We start from the raw sequence: 21,641 nt of genomic DNA, 5'->3' as shown, positions 1-21,641 counted from the left end.
TGTGCATCTATATTACAGGATATTTGTTTGACACACAAAGCCAAAGGGGATAAAAAGCTTATGCCAGCAGATTTTATAAATACACCTTGTAAATGAAATTTTAGTGTAAACAGAATAAGAGAGTGACTTAATTCCCAAAGACCGAGCCCAGAGACATCGCTAATTTGGTTAAGAAACTTGAGCATGGTTATGTCATGCTCAAAACCAGAAAAATTACACAACCTGTGGGTATTGTTTGGGACAAGGAAAACTGGAAAGAAACTCTTAAAATTTCTGTAATCATAATGGCTTTGCACCTTCCACTAACAAGTCCTTACACCTTGGATGTATCAAAGATCTTGGGAGCTGCTGGCGCACTCCCACTCCCACCCAGTCAGAACACCAGAGCAACACCATTATTAGATAGAAAGTAGCAAAAGCCATTTAAAAGTGATATCTAAGACTAAATTTATTCTGAATGTTTCCACAAGTGTACCACTTGTTAAACACTAAATTTAACTGTGTCTTAACAAGTATTTCAGCAGGTGCCCTGGCCATCTGAGTCCTGTGTGTACAGCAGGCACAGGTGTCATTGAGAGGTAGCACCTTCAGTGCCTCTCAGTTTACACCCAAATAATGATGAGGGTTTGTGATAACCATCAGCTATTTTTAGATTCCATTAGAAAAGTATATCCACACCTTCTTTACATACATCTTGGAGACAATGTAAGGTGCTAGACTGAACTACTGGCCAGCTCAAGCATTCTAGCCACGAGACAGCATCAGACATTCTTCTGATTTAATATCCAGAAAAATGGCCCTGAAACTTGCGCTGAGGGTCCACCCATTGTACAAGAGGTAGGTCCTTGTGCATTGCAATCTCTGGACTGCCACTGTCATTTCTGCTGCAGCCTCTTGTGGAACAGAGAAACTTCAACTGACTTCCATATAGGTCAAAGCCAGTATGGATGTTCATTACATTTGGTAACTATTTATTAGTTGAAGGTGACTTATATCAGTAACTTAGAGGCTCATGCATTCTTCAGCAATTCTCTGAACCATTCTGTCTCTTCTCCCACACATAATTTGCCAGTGTAGAAGAGAACACCGAATGTAAAGCATTAGCCACAGATGCAATGAGGGAACTTCACCATCTTCTGGCCTGGTTATAGTATGAAGAGTAAAACAGCATAAATATACACATAATTTCTTTACTGTTTGATCAGAACTGTAAGAAGGACAAAAGGCACTGTGCAAGAACCAAAAAAGAAATGTTTTTGTTATATGAGTTCTTCCTAATATTTTTTCCAGCACTCAAATCAACTATAAGCACCGCACAGTTGTGTATGGGTCCTTTTTTAAAGCAAAAAACCCTTCTAAACACATACAGCAGGACAGAGTCAGGAACAACACACTGATGTTGCCTTGAAATGGAAATCAGAGCATTGTCATCAATGTAATTGAGCCATGCCTTACTATTTGGACTTTCATCTTCAGTCTCGTTGATTGCTAATACATGTAAGTAGTGGAAGATGACAAGGTAAGTGGAAAGTATGATGTCAGAATTCCCAAATGATGGAGCTGAAGTCACCAGGTAAGAATAGCCTGCTCCAACAGGGTTAAATTTCTTCATTCCACACAACTCATAATAATCAGAAGGGGAAATAGAAAAATTACTACTTTGAAGTTTGTATAAAAATGGGTTTTTTTCTCATTATGTTAACCTAACCATGAGAGCAGATGTTTATTATCACAAAAGTATCATAGAATCATAGAATCATAGAATGCTAGGGACTGGAAGGGACCTCAAAAGATCAGCTAGTCCAATCCCCCTGCCGGAGCAGGAACCATTCTTCAAAAAAACAGAGAAGACAATTACACAGTTAACACAAGTCTATTATAATGACTGTGATGAAGATAAACCCCTGGACTTCCAGCAGCACTGGATTACTTGATGCTATTGTGGTTCCACTACTGAAGTAAGATATTTTAAAGTGATTGTAGAGTCTTGAGTAGGAGAGGAACTTTGAATGTACTCTGTACAGCACACAGAAAAGGGCTTTATGAACAGTGTTGAAAAACATGCGTTAAAACCTGCAAATAATCAGGGAAAGTAGCACAGCAATATGGTGTTTATCTCTCTCTGCTTGGAGTAGAGACAATGTGTAAACTTAATTTAACAAATCCAAACCACAGGTAACCTCCCTTTTTATATGAAAGTTAACAGATGACTGATTTCTCTCCTCAGAACAAGCAGCACATTTTGTAAGCATTGGCACACACGTTCTGCACAGTTTGAGCAAAATGATTATGGCATTTCTTCCACCTTGCTCATCTTTAGTCTGTCCTCCTTCCTTTACAGTGAACTGCCAAAAAACACAGAAAAAGGAAAAAAAAACAGGGGAGACCACTGCAGATGTTTGTTAGTTTCCTGTATTGTATACATTATTTCTGCTATAAACAGGGATGCTTGATTCCTTCAAGCAAATGCATTTTTATTATATCTACCCCCCCGCTCTCTTTTTTTAACAAGAACACCCCAAACTTCATTCTTTTTGGCAGAGTCTTACTGTTTTCCTACAGACATCATGGATAATTTCAGCTTATTTCAAGGACCAGTTTGCCTGTTATCCCAGATGCTGGTATGAAACCTAAGTTTTCCCACCTCAAACAATGGTAAACAGAATAAACTTCAGAAAGTATTCTGGGGAAAAAATAATGTATTAAAAAAAAAAAAAAACAAAAACAAACCTGTGGGTAAACACTGTCTACCTAGTAGCATGGAGCAATAGCTGTGTGATTAGTAATAAAATACTGTTGTTAAAGCAAGAACCTGTTGTCTAATACCCTGCCCTGCAGGAATCCCCTGTACCTCCCACTCAAGTCCTACCACCTCCACCTCTCTGTCCTTGCCTCTTCCATTTATCAGGCTCAAGAAATGCACCTCCTCTCCTCCTCCAGAAGTAGCTGTTTGTTCATTCAGAGACCTTTGAGAACCTTGCCCTTTCCACAGGGCTTGTCAAGCGCCATCAGCCAGCAGTGGGGAAACTGCTCTGCTCACAGTTATCTCTGCTGCTAATCATAAGGCATTATTCATGATGCTGACCTTGGTGGAATAGTTTATGTTTAATATAAAGCAGTGGCAAGCATCCCACACCGTTCCTCACTAAGTCTACTTAGAATTTATTCGCAGACATCCATTTCATCTTCGTTTTTTCAAATATTTGTATACAAAGGCCCAGTTATCTATATGCTGAGATGATTCTGTCAAGTGTTGCTCATCCTCCTGTCTATTTTTGAGAGCAAACTAACAAAAACTCACTTGTCCTCTCCGTCAAAAAAAAACATAGAACGAAAAACAACTGAATGAATAAGCCACTATAACCTAACAAAGGATTAGAGGTGTTGCATTTTTATTTTCAGAAGATAAAATGCTGTGACTTACTGGAAATTTCTTATTCTGAAGTAATTACTAAGCTAGTAATTTTTTTCAATACTTCAGACAGGATAAAAAATAGCTCTAGTAAAACATGGCAAATAGAGTTTATTGTGCAATGAAAAAGGAGACTGAAGAGAATCGTCTTTAGATTTAATCATTCAAAGCAGGATTAATAATATGTCATTGGCTGCTGAAACTAACTGAATAATAAATGGTAATTTGGAAGCAATCTTTCAGTCTTATTCATCAATAACAACTCCATTTTATAAGGCCCTTGTGTACCTTTTGTCTGATATTGAAAAGCTTCTGTGTCCAAAAAAGCCTATAAAATTAAAGGTTTGATGAAATTCCAATAGAAAGCTATGCCAATGACTTCAGTAGGAACTGGATTGGATCACCTTTGTGCAGGAAACACTTGAGTCAGTGTAGAACTCAGTATTAATTGTTACAACTATTGACTGGGAAAATAATTGCTGCTGAGGGTAATTAACACCTTAAAGAGATGACCTATATGTGAAGAAATATTGAAAAGTGCAATAGAAACATAGGGTTATATGCAAGTTTGGTGAAGGATAAATGCAGTCGTGATTAAAAAAAAACAGGCATTTCATGAGATACAATTAATTGTTTAATATTATTTTTATCAGTTTTGGAATAGCCCGTTTTATTTATCTCCATTCTCTAAGAGAGGATATCCATCAGCATCATCTGAAAATATATCCTATGTCTTCTTTATATTTCTCCTCTGCTATTCATAGACTATCTCCAGTAAGAAAAAAATCACTCACAACCTATTGCTTCTTCATGTTGTAGGAAGGAGCTGGCAATAAATATTGTCAGAATGAGATCATCTGTCCTTTTAAATCCAAATATACAGCTCACTATCTGTGTCAGTGTAGGTATAACTAAAGACAGAACAGGTCCAAACATAGCAACACACGTCTGGAAGAAGAGTTTGCTAAAATGCTTGCAAATTTTTACTTCAGAATCTCATAGCTCATCACAACTTCTATTTAGTCATGGTGCCAATGTCACATTGCTCTTCAGAGCAGACTGGGATCTCCAGTAGCATCTGAGAAGGGTGTTCAGTCATCATGACAGTGCCATCCTTTACCCCTCCATGGCAACTGCCAGCAAGACAGCAACTCATCTAACACAGGCCAGGTAGTCAGCAATTGCAGTGGCTTTACTAAAAAATACTGGGTTTGATGGAAAATCGAGTTTTATATTGTGTAGCCTATAGCTCAAGTCAAGCTAAATGAAGAAAACACACAAGGTCTTACTAATCTGCTTTTGTTATATTTTTCCTGCCAGCCTGGATCTACCACAGACTTTGAGAATCCTCTGCTGGAGACAGTCCAGTGATAGGCTATGAAGATGATGAGGGGTCTGGACCATCTTTCTTATGATGAAAGACTGAAAGAGCTGGGTCTGTTCATCTTGGAGAAGGCTGAGAGGGGATCTCATCAATGCCTATAAATATCTCAGGGGTGGATGTCAAGAGAATGGGACCAGACTTCTTTCAGTGGTGCCCAGTGATAGGATGAGGGGAAACTTCTTTGAACAAACCTGGGCTGGGTATCTCCTGCTCACTCCCAGAGCCAGAGGACTTTTCTCACTGGAAAGTGGAGGAGTTCCTGGTGCCATAGACCACTGAATATCATGACTCAGGTAAGTGCTACAGCTTCTGATATAACTCATATCCTACAGAGCCAACCACTAAGAAAGTCCCAATGCCTCTCCAGCAACACATTCTTCTGAAGCAAATGGAAGCATCCTGGGTTCAATTCACTTCTCTGAATAGAGGCATCTAAGGCCCTAGGCTGTCCAGCCCACTTCCAGCTGCCTCTCTGTTAAGGTGCAAGACTTCCACATGTCCTATATCACATCCAGCAGCCCCAGGTATATCTTTTGTGTACCTTCTATCTCTCAGAGGTCACTGGACACCTCTGTTCAGGAAACTGAATTGGGCTGCCTGGCTCTATGTCTTATCCTCTCCCTTTCTACTTCTGTGTGAAAATTATCTCCTGTGGGAATTTCTCTTGAGCAGGAGTGGGTTCACCCTATGGAACCAGCTTATTCTCTGAGCACCTCTTACCACTCTGCTGTGCAGCACAGTGTGCGAGATGTGGGTCAGGTGGGAGAAGTTCAATGACAATATCAGCAGTCATCTGGTTTTACAAAAAAGTAGCTCAGAAAGCCAACTGCAGTTGGGTAAATATTTTCTTCCTAGGAGGGACAGTTTATATTTTATTAAGTAAAGGATCCTTGTATGAGGATTGTACCCAGTAGAAGCACAAGTTACATGGAGGAAGCAGATTTATCTCAAAGAGCCTAAATCTTGTAACAGATGGGTTTGCCATGCTTGTGTTCACAGAACTGGCTCCCCTCTCTGAGTCTGCAAGACATTCACCAGCACACACCAAAGGCGTGAACATCTTGCAGACTCAGAGAGGGCAGCCAGTTGCATGAATGCAAGCAAGTTTAATACTGGATGGATTGCTAATCCTTAAATGTGTTCCTGACTACTCAAGCTGAATAAGTGTTGATATAAAAAGACATGAATCTGCCAGACTGAAACCCTCCCACCTCACTCAAGATTTAGCCTTCCTGGAAGAAGACAGGAATGGAAAGGATGGGACAACATGAAGGCTCTGGAGGGCATTACTGGGCTGTGTCACACCCAGGTGGTGTTCATGTGGTGCCAGGTGCAATATTATCACTCACAGAATGAAAAATTAAGATCGTTGGGATTTTCATTGTTTAACAAGGGTACAGTCAGGCTGTCACAGGCATTCAAGTCAACTGCAAGTGACTGAGTTACTGTGGTCTGAGAAGCTGACTCATTATACAAAAGATTTTAATGAGTCATCTGCATGCTTCTGACTCATTGCAACTGAGGAATAAAACCTGTATATATTTAGCTTAACTTAACTGCTTTACTGTGGAACCAAGTTAGGAGTATATGCACAGACCAGATTAGGGCAGTTCAGCTTTCCATCCAGAGACTGACCATGTGGTCAGACGTTAATACTTTGAAACATTCAGCACAGCCTACCAGGAAAGGTTTATAAAATATTTTGCTGCCTAACATTCCAGTATAAGTAGGGGAATGACCTATTAGAGAGCAGTGTAGGGGAAAGGGACCTGGGGGTCCTGGTGGGCAGCAGGATGACCATGAGCCAGCACTGTGCCCTTGTGGCCAGGAAGACCAATGGCATCCTGGGTGTATCAGAAGGGAGGTGGTTAGTAGGTCCAGAGAGGTTCTCCTTCCCCTCTACTCCGCCCTGGTGAGACCACATCTGGAATATTGTGTCCAGTTCTGGGCCCCTCAGTTCAAGAAGGACAGGGAACTGCTGGAGAGAGTCCAGAGCAGGGCAACAAAGATGGGGCTCTTTAGCTTGGAGGAGACTGAGGGGTGACCTCATTAATGCTTATAAATATATAAAAGGTGAGTGTCAGGAGGATGGAGCCAGGCTCTTCTTGGTGACAACCAATGATAGGACAAGGGGTAATGGTTCAATATGGGACACAAGAGGTTCCACTTAAATTTGAGAAGAAACTTCTTCACAGTGAGGGTATCAGAACACTGGAACAGGCTGCCCAGGGAGGTTGTGGAGTCTCCTACTCTGGAGACATTCAAAACCCGCCTGGACACATTCCTGTGTAACCTAGATGAGGTGTAACCTAGGTGTTCCTGCTCTGGCGGGGGGATTGGACTAGATGATCTTTCGAGGTCCCTTTCAATCCCTAACATTCTGTGATTCTGTAAGCATTTTGTTTTCATTTTGTGCTCTGAAAATCACTCTTTAAATCAAAGATATCCCTCAGACTCCTAGCTGGAGCTCCACGGTGTCATAGTTTAACCACAGCCAGCAACTAAGTACCATGCAGCTGCTTGCTCGCCCCCTCCCCCCATCCTGGTGGGACAGAGGAGAGACTCAGAAAGGTAAAAATTGGAAAACTCATGGGTTGAGATAAAGACAGTTTAATAGGTAAAGCAAAAGCCATGCACACAAGCAAAGCAGAACAAGAAAATCATTGACCACTTCCCATTGGCTGGCAGGTGTTCAGCCACCTCCAGGAAACCCAGGCTCCATCTTAACAGTTACTTGGAAAGACGAACACCATCACTCCAAACATCCCCACTTCCTTCTTCTTCCCCCAGCTTTATATGCTGAGCACTAAGTCCTACGGTATGGAATATCCCTTTGGTCAGTTGGGCTCACCTGTCCCAGCTGTGTCCCCTCCTAACTTCTTGTGCACCCCCAGCCTGGTCACTGGTGAGGTGGTGTGAGAAGCAGAAAAGGCCTTGACTCTATGTAAGCACTGCTCAGCAGTAACAAAAGCATCTTTGTATTATCAACACTGTTTTGGTCACAAATCCAAAACACAGCCCCATGCCAGCTACTATGAAGAAAATTCTATCCCAGACAAAACCAATACACAAGGAAAGCTGTTCAATTTGCAGAGAGAGGTTTCAGCATCTACACTCTTTCCCGTTGAATATTTTGCTGGCAAGATTTTGACTGTTGTTTATAAATCCTCACAAGCTTGGTTAGTTTGAGTCAAGCCTAGAATTATCACAGTATCTCCAGTATAAGTTGGGGAATGGCCAATATATATTATACTGTTTCTGAGAGTATTGTTGAATAAGAAGCAGAATCCTAGTGAATTGTGGAATTATATAGCACAGTTCCCTCTAGAAATAGATTAAAATTCCGTTACTAGACTAGGGTTACATTATGTGTTTATCAAATGGCCAGAAATACGTTTTTCATTAAAGAATAATAGAAAACACCTCAGATACATAGAAGCTTACAATAAATTTAGATTTTCACATTTCACAACACTAAACATTCAAAGGTTAGACTCGATTTTTGTTTCCAGAAGACTTATTTTAACTGCATTCTTCCAAAAAATATGTTCAGCATTAAAATCAAAGCCAAGACACTGAGAAATACTTTGTTGCCAGGTAAAAGAACATTTTGCTTCCAAAACAAACATTCACTCAGACACAAAGAAGTGATTGGCTCCTCAGACAAAATGTGCAGCCTCAGGCTGTTGTGCCCTTTTGTTCCATTATGTCTGCAGCAAAGCTTAAATTGACCAGTGATAAAAACACACTTTTTGTTTTGTTTATGATCAAGCCAAAGTATTTGTCTACATAAATGGATAAAAAATACTTACCTAATGCAGCTGAAGATGTATTTGGTAGTTCTGGATTCCTTGAATATGATTGATTTTCCTGTTTTACCCTTATCTTCCTCAATAAAATAGTAATAAGGACATCTATCAGCATAATTCATGTCTGGCCGTTCTCAGGGCTCTAAAGAGTTCTATAATGTTTCCCCTGAAGTCAGCGTATGCTTTACCAGATAGGCTGTTTGACGTTTTTATGTAAAGCTTAAGCATTCCTCTGCCCAGCAAATCCCTTGATGCTAGCACCTATTTGATAGACTTGTGTCACTTTGGCAGGTGTCTAATTCTATTACAGAGACCAAAAGCAAAGAATGATCCCCAAACTTTATGGTGCAGGAAAAATATGAAATGGGAAAATCAGGTCAAGAAGCACCTAAAAAACGAAAAATAAAATGATAGATCACAAAATGAACTATCTTCTGGATTTTTTTTTTTAATGTACAGCTGTTGGTTGGGGATTTTTTCCCTTGTATCAAGGAAAATAATAAATTTTGGAGGTACGCAGGAAAAACAAAGATATCGAGTACAAGAAATGTATGTTTTGTGGGCAGAAGGGGCTCACAGGCAGAGGGGAGCATGTACAGTAGAACATGAGATCACCACTACCTACAAGACAGCAGAGGACAGTCACAGCCCTGTCAGCCCCATTCTGCATGGGATGTGCTGAACAGTTTGAAATTATTGCCTACCCTGAAAAAGCAGGGCATTTAGCTAGCAGGCTACAATTCAGTGTGTACTTGAACCACTGCCTTCCTTCAGGGGTTTACCAGAAAAAGAGCTAAATGGGAGCATCTAAGCATGTGGGAGCCCACTGTGATGGAGCTTAAGAGCAGAAGCAGCCCATCTCATCTGTGGGTAGGTGGAAAGAAGGCCCTTGTCTTAGCTGCTGCCCGAGACCCTCTTATGTCTCACACTATGCAAAAACTATGGAAAATACATTCCTCAAGTGACATGATGAACGAGCACAAATGTTTCATGGTGATTGATTCTGAGCAATACTTCCCCTAGTTCGAACATGCTCAGCTTGCAGATCACAACCACAGGCAGGATTTGCAAAGGTTCTCTTTTGCTCAGTGGCAACAGGGGAGAAAGCAACCTTGAAACTTCTGTGCTGAAAGCAAAGCTCGGGATGAGGAATAGGTTGAAAGCCACAATGCTGACATCGAAAATGGTCACCAGGCTATCAAAAGGCCAGTTTTTTTCTTTGCATTTTTGCATTGGCAGTTTTAGGATTTATGGGGTTCGTGCTTTCTTCTGAAAGATGGAAGCTGTCTTTAGAGATGATGATGATAAAAGGTTTCCTTGAACACAGACTGTAACAAAAAGTTACTCAGAACAAAGACCAAATATTATTGCCTACCCTGAAAAAGCAGGGCATTTAGCTAGCAGGCTACAATTCAGTGTGTACTTGAACCACTGCCTTCCTTCAGGGGTTTACCAGAAAAAGAGCTAAATGGGAGCATCTAAGCATGTGGGAGCCCACTGTGATGGAGCTTAAGAGCAGAAGCAGCCCATCTCATCTGTGGGTAGGTGGAAAGAAGGCCTCCTCCCCACTGCCATGAACACCTTGCCCTGAAGATCCACAAACCCAAAGCAGATGTTCCTGCTGCTCACCAGATGCTCTCCCTTCCTCTTGTGCAGGCAGTTCTGGGAGCTGGGACAGCTATGGTTGTACAACGGTGGCAGCCATCAGCCGGACAGACTGCAGATGCAACCACCTCACCTACTTTGCTGTGCTGATGGTGGGTACCATAAAATCTGAAGGAAATATCAAAATTGTATCACTTTCTGGATGGGACCTCTTCCCTGAGGGAGCACGACGGACTAGTTATTTGTGTTTTTGCTCCCTGACATATCTTTTGCCAACACCTTCAAAGAAGACAGTGTCTTACTTGACTTAATGCACTCTTGAATGGCTTCAGATGTGTACAGTCTATCCTGAGCCACAGATGACTGCTCCAGTGTGTCAAGCAGGACTTTGAACCAGCCACAGCTCCTCCTCAGTGGCTTTGCCTCCGCAGACGGTTTGGGGCACCCAGCTGGAAGAGTCCTTGGGAAACCTTGTCCATATTGAAGTTTCCTGGTAGAGTCCCTGCATAATGTTAGGAAGGAGACATTAGTATTCTGACCTTTATTTTTCAGAGCTGTCACTTCTAGCATGGTGCCTGCAGAGGCTGCTTTTCAGCATGAAATATCAGGAGGCTTCACAGTACCCTTGAAATTTCCTCTTAGTGGCAGCAAGGACCCTGCTGGGAGAAGGCAGAGGTAGCAGGCTGCCAGGACTAGCTGGCTGCTACTTATGCAGTTATTCAGGATCCTCCTGGAGAAAAGCTTCCTATCCATGCAAGCCCAATTTCTCAGCATAATCTCTCTTGCCAGACATTAACTGATCAGCCCAGCCAGAGCTGCACCAAGATATTTTGTCATTTGAGCTCACGCACACCCTCCTCAGGCTGTTTTCGGCTACTGCTGCAGTCTCTCTGCTCCTCAGAACAACAGCAGCAACAGCCAGGAACTCACAGGCAATGACTGTCCTTTTCCCACAAGCATTAGATGATGCCCTCCCCATGCTGCCTGTGGCTCTGGGCCCAGCTCTCTTCAGATTAAATGGTTCCTGCTACACAGCATCCATTTCCTCATGGTGAAATAAGACCTGGTATCTAGAAAGGGGAATACAGTCATATGACTTGTTGTGAGGAAGAGAAAAAAGATGACCTGGTGAAGACATATCCTAGCACTGTCTCTCCAGAAGATGAGACCCGTACATATGCAATTTTTTTTTTCTCAGACTTTAGAATTTGTACAGTTAAATTATTAATTTAACCTTCCCTGTTTTACTGTCCCTTTCCAATACGCTGCCTTAGCTTCACATTCATTACTTCCCCTTATATGTCCCATGGGTCACTAATTGGCACTGTGTGCTTACAGGCACATCCAGGGGCTTAGAGAGACACCACAACTCCAGGCAAACAAAACCAAATATACATCAATACATTTGTTTCCTGCTTGGACAATCAGGATCCTTACCCACTCCCAGACACATACTTTCCTCTACTATAACACCTGGTAGGCAATTAGTAGCTTTTATAATGCTATAATATTGCAAAAGTTTGTATGTGCAAGACCCTCTATTTTTTGTTGTAACACAATTTTCTGTGGCATTTAGGAATGACAACTAAGTGAAAATCTGTTTGGTTTAGGGCACCTTTTGCAACATGCCTTTAAATGGTCCACTGGAACAAAAATGTGAATATTGAGTTTATAAAGATGAAGGCACTTTCAGGACAGTGCATTATATTTCTTGGAATGGCTGTAACTAAATGTAGATGAGAGGCTTTTAGAAAGCTCAGTAGAGAAATTAAATTTAGCTCCCTGTGTTTTCCTAAAGCAGTAATCTTATAGACTTTACCCCTACTTGTAGGCAGAATTTAGATTACTAGCAACTCATAAAAGGTTTACACATGGCAAAGATCAGAAACCAGCTGAATTATGTTGTTGTGAGCTGAGCTAAAACAAATCTATTTAATGAGCTTGAAGAATGGCCTATACTTGTTCAGAGAAACCTGCTCTTCTGTCTCCTTGAAGGGTTCTCAACTGCCCTGCTCTAGACTAGGCTGAATACTTTGAATCGAATCTGTTTCTTCTCCATTTACACCACAGCAGGTGATGCTGATGGTGGGACTTCCTGGGCAAAGTGAGCTGCAGGCTTCCCTGGCAACTGCAAGGACACTGCTCTTTCATCAGCTGTGTGATGTTTGCAGTGATTAAGATAGCAGCAGGTCAACACTTCTTGAGGGACATTCCCTGGGGATGGACCTCATTGCCCACCTCCAACTGCCAGTCTTCCATAAGAACAAAAAGGCACAGGGCTTTGTGAAAAGGCATGCTTTGTCTTTTAAGTGCATAACAGGACTCAGTGTCATCCCTCCATTAATCTTACTCTTTTCTTCACTCACTTCGTTTTAGGGAACTCTTTGTTGACTTCTCCTTTCCTGTTTTATTTTCCTTTGCCCTTAACCTTTTGCTTTGTTAATTATGTCTTCTTTGTCTTTCCTCCCCTCTTTGTGTCCTTTTTGACAGAAGGTGACATGTCTCTCATGCTGGGAGCATCTACCAGATGACTGTGAAAACAAGCTCTGGCTTGTAGACTGCTGGAGGAAATGACAGATGCCCCTTCCCAAGTGATGGCCACACAAGTGCCAAAAAATAGAGAGATGAAAATCAAGCCATTTTCAGGCAGAAAGGTGTCATCTTCCCAGGACGTGAACAGCTAACAGGAGCCTATGTACAATAAAAGTATGAGGCTTTCTGCTCAGGCTGTTCCTCTGGTCTGGTAGCTCTTCTGCAGCAACATTCCCAGGCATATTTGCCCTTGACAGACTGAAGATTTTGTGTCAACATATCCACATTTGACCTGCACCAGGTTGCACAAATAGGGCATTGCATAAATAAAGATTAATATCTTGCTAATTTCATAAATAGTTTTCTGAAAAGCTTTACCAAGATCAGCAATATCTTCCCTGCTCTGCAAAGAGAAAGATGGACATGCAGCACAGTGCAGTGACCAGTTCTGTGTCACACAATGAAGCAATGACAGAGCCCACACTTCATGTGTCCTCAGCCAGGGCTCCCCCACAATTATGATTAGGATATTTGGGTTTTTTTTAAATTATCTTCTACAGAGGCATCCTTCAAATACTGTGTGATCTAACTAGACATCAACTAACAGCCTGAATGGTCACCCTTGCACAGAGACATGTGGCAACTACATGGTGCTCTCTTTCTGAAAGGGCCAAAACAAATAATTTTGTTTCCAACTGTTATTCTTTCCTTATTTTAATATCATCAGCACTTAAGAAACATGAAGGGTCAAAGTCAAGACCTGAAATCCATTTGCTGGATATGAATTTCCATGCACCTCCATCAGTAAGGGCTGTTTTGACACACTTGACTACAATGGTGACTGGATTGGTTTGATTTCAAATGGCTGCCTTGGGAGTCTGAAGAGCTTCAGACTGATAGAATTTAAGTAGAAATTTTTAAAGCCACTAAAACTGCCAACACCTTAGAGATGCTTTCAGTTTCAAAACTTGCAGGTATTTTTGGTCCAGTAAGTGGTATAACATTATCTATTTTGTCTAGGTTTCTATATTAATATTGGATAGTTTTAACGCTGCATTTAATTTACTACTGAAAGTTGTGGAACAACAAACAGTTAACAGGAAAGCAAGACCAGTTCTGAGAGCCCTTCTCCTTTAAATGAAGTTTGCTATGGTAGCTATTTTCTGCCTCATAACGATAAAGAAGGATATGAATAAGAGTGAATAAATTTTTCATATACTCCAACCCCAGAAAGCACGATTCTCCTCCTCTAGTTTGACCTCTCTTGTTTGAAAACAAACCAAAAATAGCAAGAAAAACCTCAGGCCATAAAATTTCATCAAGATGTTGCTGAATCAAACCCATAACTTTGACATACTAGACCTAAGATAAAAAATAAATTCTGCCAAGTCTGCACTTTACAATAGCTAAGATGTGGGGAAACATTTTTTTTTCTTTTCTTGGTAGAAATTGTCTTTAAAAGGTTTGTAATACCAATGGTTTGCTGTTTCTTCCTACACATTCAGCCTTGTCTTTGGCCCTTCCTGCAGAAAAGGGTGCTGTATTACTATATTTTACTGCCTCAGGACTCCTCTCTAACACAGCAATATCTGAAGATCCTTTCAGGAAGCTCAGTGCTTGTCTGAGCCGTAGAACAAGCTGCCTGAAAAGGCCAAATCTTCATGTTTATAAAAGCTTTGCATATACCAGTATCAGCTACATCAGACTAGTGAAGAAACATTATAGATATAGTCTGCTATGGTGAAAAGCTGGGCTTGTATACAGTGGCTGTGTCTCTGAAGTTGTCAGGCAAGCTACACCTTCCAGATCCAACTGGTCCCTCAGCCTCATGCCCCACAGGAGTCTGCAGCTCACTTGGTTTGCCCATCAAAGGAAGAAGGCTCTCTTAGCCAGGTCTTGCCAAAGCAAAACCCTAGGACTTTTTCCCTAAGAGATACTAGGTTGGTGCAAAAGGAATTGCAATTTTTGCATTGTTGAAATTTGTGTTTGATATTGGAATACATTCTTTAAAAAATGTGGTTATGTTACACATCATTTGAATGTGCTTTTCTAATTTTATGAGGTTTTTTGCTACTGACTTATTACTTACTGCTTATTTAATGTTTATTTTACACTACAGAAATGGTGTTAGACAAAAAGCAAATTCAGGTGATTTTCTTTTTCAAGTTCAAAATAGGTTGTAAAGCAGTGGAGACAACTCGCAACATCAACAACACATTTGGCCCAGGACCTGCTAATGAACAGACAGTGTAGTGGTGGTTCAAGGAGTTTCACAAAGGAGATGTGAGCCTTGAAGATGAGGAGCATAGCAGCCAGCCTTGGGAAGTTGGCAATGACCAATTGAGAGCAATCATTGAAGCTGATCCTCACTTGAAGCAAATCAGAAAGGTGAAAAAGCTTGATAAGTGGGTGCCTCATGAGCTGACCGAAAATCAAAAGTATCGTCGTTTTGAAGTGTCATCTTCTCTTATTCTGCACAACAAGTAACTATTTCGCAATCCGACTGTGACGAAAAGTGGATTTTATATGGCAACCATCAACAACCAGCTCAATGGTTAGACCAAGAAGAAGAACCTCCAAAGCACTTCCCAAAGCCAAACTTGCACCAAAAAAAAAGGCCACAGTCACTGTTCAGTGGTCTGGTGATGGTCTGATCCAATACAGACTTCTGAATCCCAGTGAAACCATGACATCTGAGAAGTCTGCTCAGCAAATGGATGAAATGCACTGAAAACTGCAACGTCTGCATCTGGCATCATTCAACAGAAAGGGCCCCATTCTTCTCCATGACAATGTGTGACTGCACATGGCACAACTAGTGCTTCAAAAGCTCAACACATTTACAAAGGTTTGCCTTATCCTGGCCTCTTGACAACCGACTGCCACTTCTTCAAGCATTTTGACAACTTTTTGCAGGGAAAGCACTTCCAGAACCAGCAAGATGCAGAAAACGCTTCCCAAGAGTTTGTCACATCCTGAAGCAGGGACTTTTAACCTACATAAATAAACAAGCTAATTTCTCTTTGGCAAAAGTGTCTTGATTGTACTGGTTCCTATTTTGATTAATAAGGACGTGTTTGAGCCTAGTAATAATGTTTTAGAATTCACAGTCCAAAACCACAATTACTTTTGCACCAACTTTTGAGTTTGAGCACTATCATTTTTTAATTTTTCTGCAAAGCAAATTTAGAAGACTTTTCCTCTCCTTGTTCCTCCTTTCTTAACTCCAGAAATTATTTCCTTCATCCTCCTCCGATGTTACGCTGAGGCAGCTGTTTAGCATGTCATGCTCTAAATCACATCAGTAAAATTATCCAGATCAAAAATGGATTCAAATTAAAAACATGCCAGAAATAGACATTTTTTAAAGCCTGGTATATCTTATGGTCTGGAATACATTGCACCCACAGAAAAGTTGTATCAGCACACATTTAAAGGGTGCTGGTGAACTGCAGAACAGAGATGGGAAGGAGAGGGAGGGCTATGGAAAGATCAGCAGCCCCTTGGTTGGCAGAAATAACACCCATAGGATACCAGCCCTAACCTTGGGCTCCACGTGGTCTTCCAAAAGAGGCAATCCTATGACAAGAAGCTCCTGCTTCTCTTTTCTTCCTACTTGCAGATATTTGGTCCCTCTCCACAGGACCAAGCACTCACGAAGCTGCACTCGGAGCTTGGCCAGGCAACTCCTCCAGGTCAGAAGCAATCCTTTTGTACCCAGGGCAGGAACTTCTAAACCAGCACGCCTGCTAAAGAAAGTATGAAATTACTACAACCTGGATTTAAGAGTGTTTGTGTTTTGTTAAGCCAAATCATTCCAGAGAGTTAAAGCAGCATCTCAGCTGGCAATGACCTCCAGAAAGGCAAGGGGCAGAGAGACTGGAATGAACAGTGAGGACAATTATTATACCTTGGGCACAGTCACACCAAACATTTAATAAATAATCTAAATACTTTTCCACCTCCCTTTTCTTTTCTTGTCAAGCTGACAAGAAATACCAAGTATATTAAAGACTAAAGTCCAGGCAGAATCAAGTTAATCATATCCTTTTACTTAATTATGCTACTGATACCCAGTTGATCAAAATCGGATGTCTGAATCTGGGCCCAAGACTAGTTATATGGAACAACATATTAAACAGAGAAGTCCAGTTGCTCATAAAAGGCAGTTCCCTGCAAAATGCAATAAAGCAACACACTCCCTTCTGATAAGTTATCTTTAAATACTCTACAAAAACACACATTTCACTTCCATAAAAAAGTGAATGTTGCTATTTAAAAGAGGTGTGTCAAAATTTTCGATCCAAATAATAACACACAGGGTGAATAGACAAGAATGACAGGAAAAGTTCTCAAACACTTGTACTGTACAGTGCATCAAATCCCTTGTGTCTTTCAGATTCTCACAGAACAAAAGTCAAGAGTGTCTACTTGGAAATGACAGAGTACCTCACCCACTTACCAAAAGGCAAAGATTTCCATTATTAAAAACCTGAAAATGTCGGCATGCTATGAGTACAGCATGTTGAAAGCCTCAAGAGGGCAAGGAATCTTGAAGTGGGAAGTGTCTAGAAAATTCACCAGGAAAACAAGACCCCATGCTGCAGTAACGGAAAAAAGCCCCAACATAATCTCTAAATTCAATCGGTTGACAGTATAAAATAGAGTGCATGAGCGAGATATGCTAGCCAGATATAGGTGCACACTTAAGTCTTCACAGCTCTTGTCCATGGCATGCTGAATTTATCCTTTGTCTATGTGACATTCAAAGTATAAGTGACAGATCTTTCTGTAGGAACAGAATAGTTGTAAACTGTTTCAGAAGTCTTAAAAGGACTTACATACAGTAGCTGAAGCATGTCATCCTGTTTTTCCTTTTGATTTAATAGGGCCTTTCACACTTCAGTTTGAGTTACCTTGTTCAGTAAAAAGATGGAATATCAATATACTTTCATTGAAATTATTTGGCAAACAGAAGGCTACCCATTGCACCTTTTTTTTTACTACATCCTACACATCAACTGTTATTTTCACCTCTGAACCATTAACATGCATTTTCATTTCAGATGCCAGTGTCCCACCTATAAAAATGCCCAGAAAGGACAGACGAGTAGTGACAGGTATACACTTAGACCTTTTTATTCTGTCAAATTCATTCAACAACGGTTGCTTTCCACAATCAATACTGACTGACAGCCAGTCATTCTAAATATCAGCATCCTCATGAATCAAATCTTACTCCATATCACACTACATCTACACAGACAGCATAGAAAAAGCAAAACCCTGAGAGCTTCAATTAGGCATATCTATGATTGATGTGGTTAAATCCACTGTATGCACACATGTACTTGCTGAATAATTTGTCCATAGCTTGCTTTCCAATTTCCAGGGGAATGCAGAAGCTTTAACCAATCCATCTACTTGTTTGCAAGACTGATAATACAAGCCTCTTTACAAGAAAACAAGTGTTTCCCCATCCTCAGCCACATGAGTTATCAAGTTTTGAGCAAAGCGAAGACAGTTCATGCCTGTATATACTTTGTGCTAATCTCTAGCAACGATAACAAGATTCTGACTTTGAATCAGTGTCACCAGTCACCAATCAGTGGCAACAGGCCCATTTGTTCAGTAATTTGCACAAAAAGCTGTGGTTTTGCATGAGTTGAATGTGTGGGAATACCTGCTGTTCATGGACTAAGTGCAACCAGGATGCCCCTCTGGGGGTGGCACTGGGATGCAACTTCCTCTTCCAAATCACTCAGCATTTCCCTCCAGCCCTAGGAACCTGAGTTTGCTAGGTACCTTTCTGTGGAACTCCTTCAAAGCACACAGGAGCAGATGCAACATAATTGGGAACACTCGGAACCTATGCATGAACCCCAGCTGGATCTCAGTCTCAGCTTGAATTTGGGCATTGCCAGCCTGTGTGTGGAATTCCTAAAGACAAGGTCCTGCTAAAGAAATGGCAGAAATTCAGCACACAATGTGCTGAGCCTGGGACAAGCCTCACCAGGCTGGCTGCAGGATGACCTGAAATCCTGCCTCTCCTCTGGGCCTGCAACCAGTGCTTCAAGCATCCTGCCATGGCACTAACCTGGTTAGAAATGTAAGACTGAAAACACCTCCCGGATTTTGGATACCGAGCTGTCCTAGTGGCTATTAATCTTATTTTCCTGAAAGCTGAGGAGGTCAGGTCTCAGGGGCAAGTTTGTCCAATCGTTATCCCAGTGTAACCCAACTTGCCAGGCAGGAGGGTGAGCCTCTAACTGTGGTCACCAGAGTCCACTCAGGTGAGTTTCCCAAACTTTAGACATCCAGGTCCCTCACTGGCTCTAGTAATGCATTTTTTTTGTTGTTGTTGATGCAGCAATGAAAGGACCATCAAGCCTAATCTGGAACATAGCCCATTGTAAGCAAGACCAGAATATACCTGCTAACATTTTTACCTTGTTACTTTCTTACATATTTGTTGAGGGAGAACAGGTGGTTCCTTAACAACCCTCCTGAGCATCTTTAAGTTTCTCGATTGTACTGAAGATTTTAAAGAGGGGGAAAAAAAGAAAAAGAACTAACTGAGAAAAGAGGAAAAGCAGCCATTAACTTTTCTGTGAATTATTCGGATTCCTTAGTGAGTAAGAAGGGTTAAGTAAAGATGCTAGATTATCGAAAATTTTCACCAAGGAATGAAAGTAAGCCCTGAGTTTATATTTAGCCTTCCACGGTATTCAGCCAAAAAAAAGGGCAGCAGCAGCTTTCATTTAAGGTTTGGTGCCAGTTCTCTAGGTTAGATACTTCTTTCTTTTGATGGTATAGGCAGTACCAGTAAAATCAGTTCTTGTCATTCCAGCTAAGAAGACAGTCACTGCACTGAACCTAATTACTTGCATTCCCAGCTGCCCAAGACATGTCAGAAGGACACCAGATATGTTGAATAAGCAATTCAGTCAATGCTCGCACTGGAAATGAGTGGCATTTTAAAGGTGTATGATTGACTACCTGTTTTTTGCAGTTTTCCAGCCATTCAAGAGGAAAACAGTGCTGTTATCTATTTTAAGCACTGTGTCATTTCAGACAATTGCAAACTATGTTAGCAAGCTGCAGCGCAGGCATATTCCAAGGTTTCACACAATTACTAGAGGCCACAGCGTTTTCATAGTTATTTTCACTTTTCACCTGCTCAACCAGAGTAGCTGAAAGAGATTAATTTCATGCTCTAAGTGAATTCCCAAAGGAACCAGAAGCCTCTGATTGCACACACTGCAGCTCAAACACGGCAGCTCATTCATGTACTCTAGAGGCCTTTGGGGAATGAGAACAGCACTGCCACATAAATATGCAATTTACACCTGCAAATCAACTAGAAGCATTAACACACTTGGAGATAAATCCTGTAGTAGGATACCACAGCAGACCTTTCATTTGTTCATTTTTACTGTTTTAACAGACAGCTTAATGTAAGGAAAACCTTTGTACTCAGTCAGGCAGCATATTTCAAAGCAAAGTACTTTCCACGCTGTGTAATTACATTGTGGAACTTGTCTCTCCAGAGCACTGAGGTGGCCAAAAGTGCAGGTGAGTTCAAAAGGCACTTTGTGCAGGCTAAATTCAGAGGCATGAGAGTCTGGATGCAATTGCTTTCTCAGTAAGTTCCCTAAAGTGCTGGACCTGGGAAGAATGATCAGGGAAAGGGTCATTTTCAGTATGTTCTGATCTTATGCACTTTTCTTAAGTGTTTGCTACTGCTTGTTGTGGGACACGGGGCTACTCAGGGCAGACTTCTGACTTAATCTAACATGGGCAATGTTATGTTCCACTCTCCTCACCAGCACTAACTATAGTTAGCTGGCAACATTGATGTTGTACAGTTTTGCTGAAGGTAAACTCTCTGCATCTGGTATCCTTCCTGTAATCAAAAGAATGTCTGGACATGGGAGTCCTTAATAAAAGGGATAACGAGTGTGTTTACACATGTTAATTGCAGCAAATAGGCCTGACTAGACCAAATGTAAATGTCTTTCTTCTCTGTCTTCCCTCTGATTTCTTGCTATCATCTTCCCCACAAAGCATATGCCAGAGTTGTATTTTGGACAAGGTAATGTTATCTCTGCTTCCAAGAGATGTACTGTTTGTATTTTTCTGAAATGATATCAAATAAGTGAGTTTGAGACTCCTGCTAGTAAAGCATTGCTCAAAATACACCCCAAAGGCTCTAGCAGAAAGTCTTATTCCCCATTTGTTTCATATGAACTATACCAGGCTTAAGTACCTGGTTATTAAGTTAAAAAACTTTAAAAGAGAATTCACTTGGAAATTTGACCGATTCATAAGAAAGGGTATTTTCCCCTGACTTTTCCTATAGTGTGCTGAAGCAAGAAATGCAAAAAGGGAAACACAAAGAGCAGCTGTCTAAAAGGCAGGCAGCCTTTCTGGGCTTGTAAACTAGATTCATATCCAATCACTTGCACTGCAACTGAGAAGCTGTTGTAGTGAGTCAGGTCTTAAAATGCAACAAATTCCTACCTGTTCCCCAGTTGATATGCGAGGCTCGTAGTGCATGTCTTAAGCATCAGACAAATGGTACTCCCTTTTTATTTAAGAGAGAGACTCACAGAGCTATTCTATATCGGCATTTTAAACCCCGTTAGGCTAGGGTTCTAGTGTTATTTTTATGGCACTGGTTGACTCCTGACACATCATCCACATTCATACATCAGAGAAAGAGAAAAATATTGCTCTTGGCTTACAAACATCAGAGAAATGGAAATGTATTTAGAGAGATCTTTAAGACACATTTTGTAATATACTATATCCCGCAAAACTTATAGGATAACAATGTTAGCCTGTTCTCTAGCCCTGACAGGATCATTACACACAGGTATTTCAGTTTATTCCTCTT

The sequence above is a fragment of the Columba livia genome, chromosome 1 (genome assembly GCF_036013475.1).
Source record: "Columba livia isolate bColLiv1 breed racing homer chromosome 1, bColLiv1.pat.W.v2, whole genome shotgun sequence".
NCBI classification, from domain to species: domain Eukaryota; kingdom Metazoa; phylum Chordata; class Aves; order Columbiformes; family Columbidae; genus Columba; species Columba livia.
Note: the sequence above shows the minus strand (reverse complement) of the source record.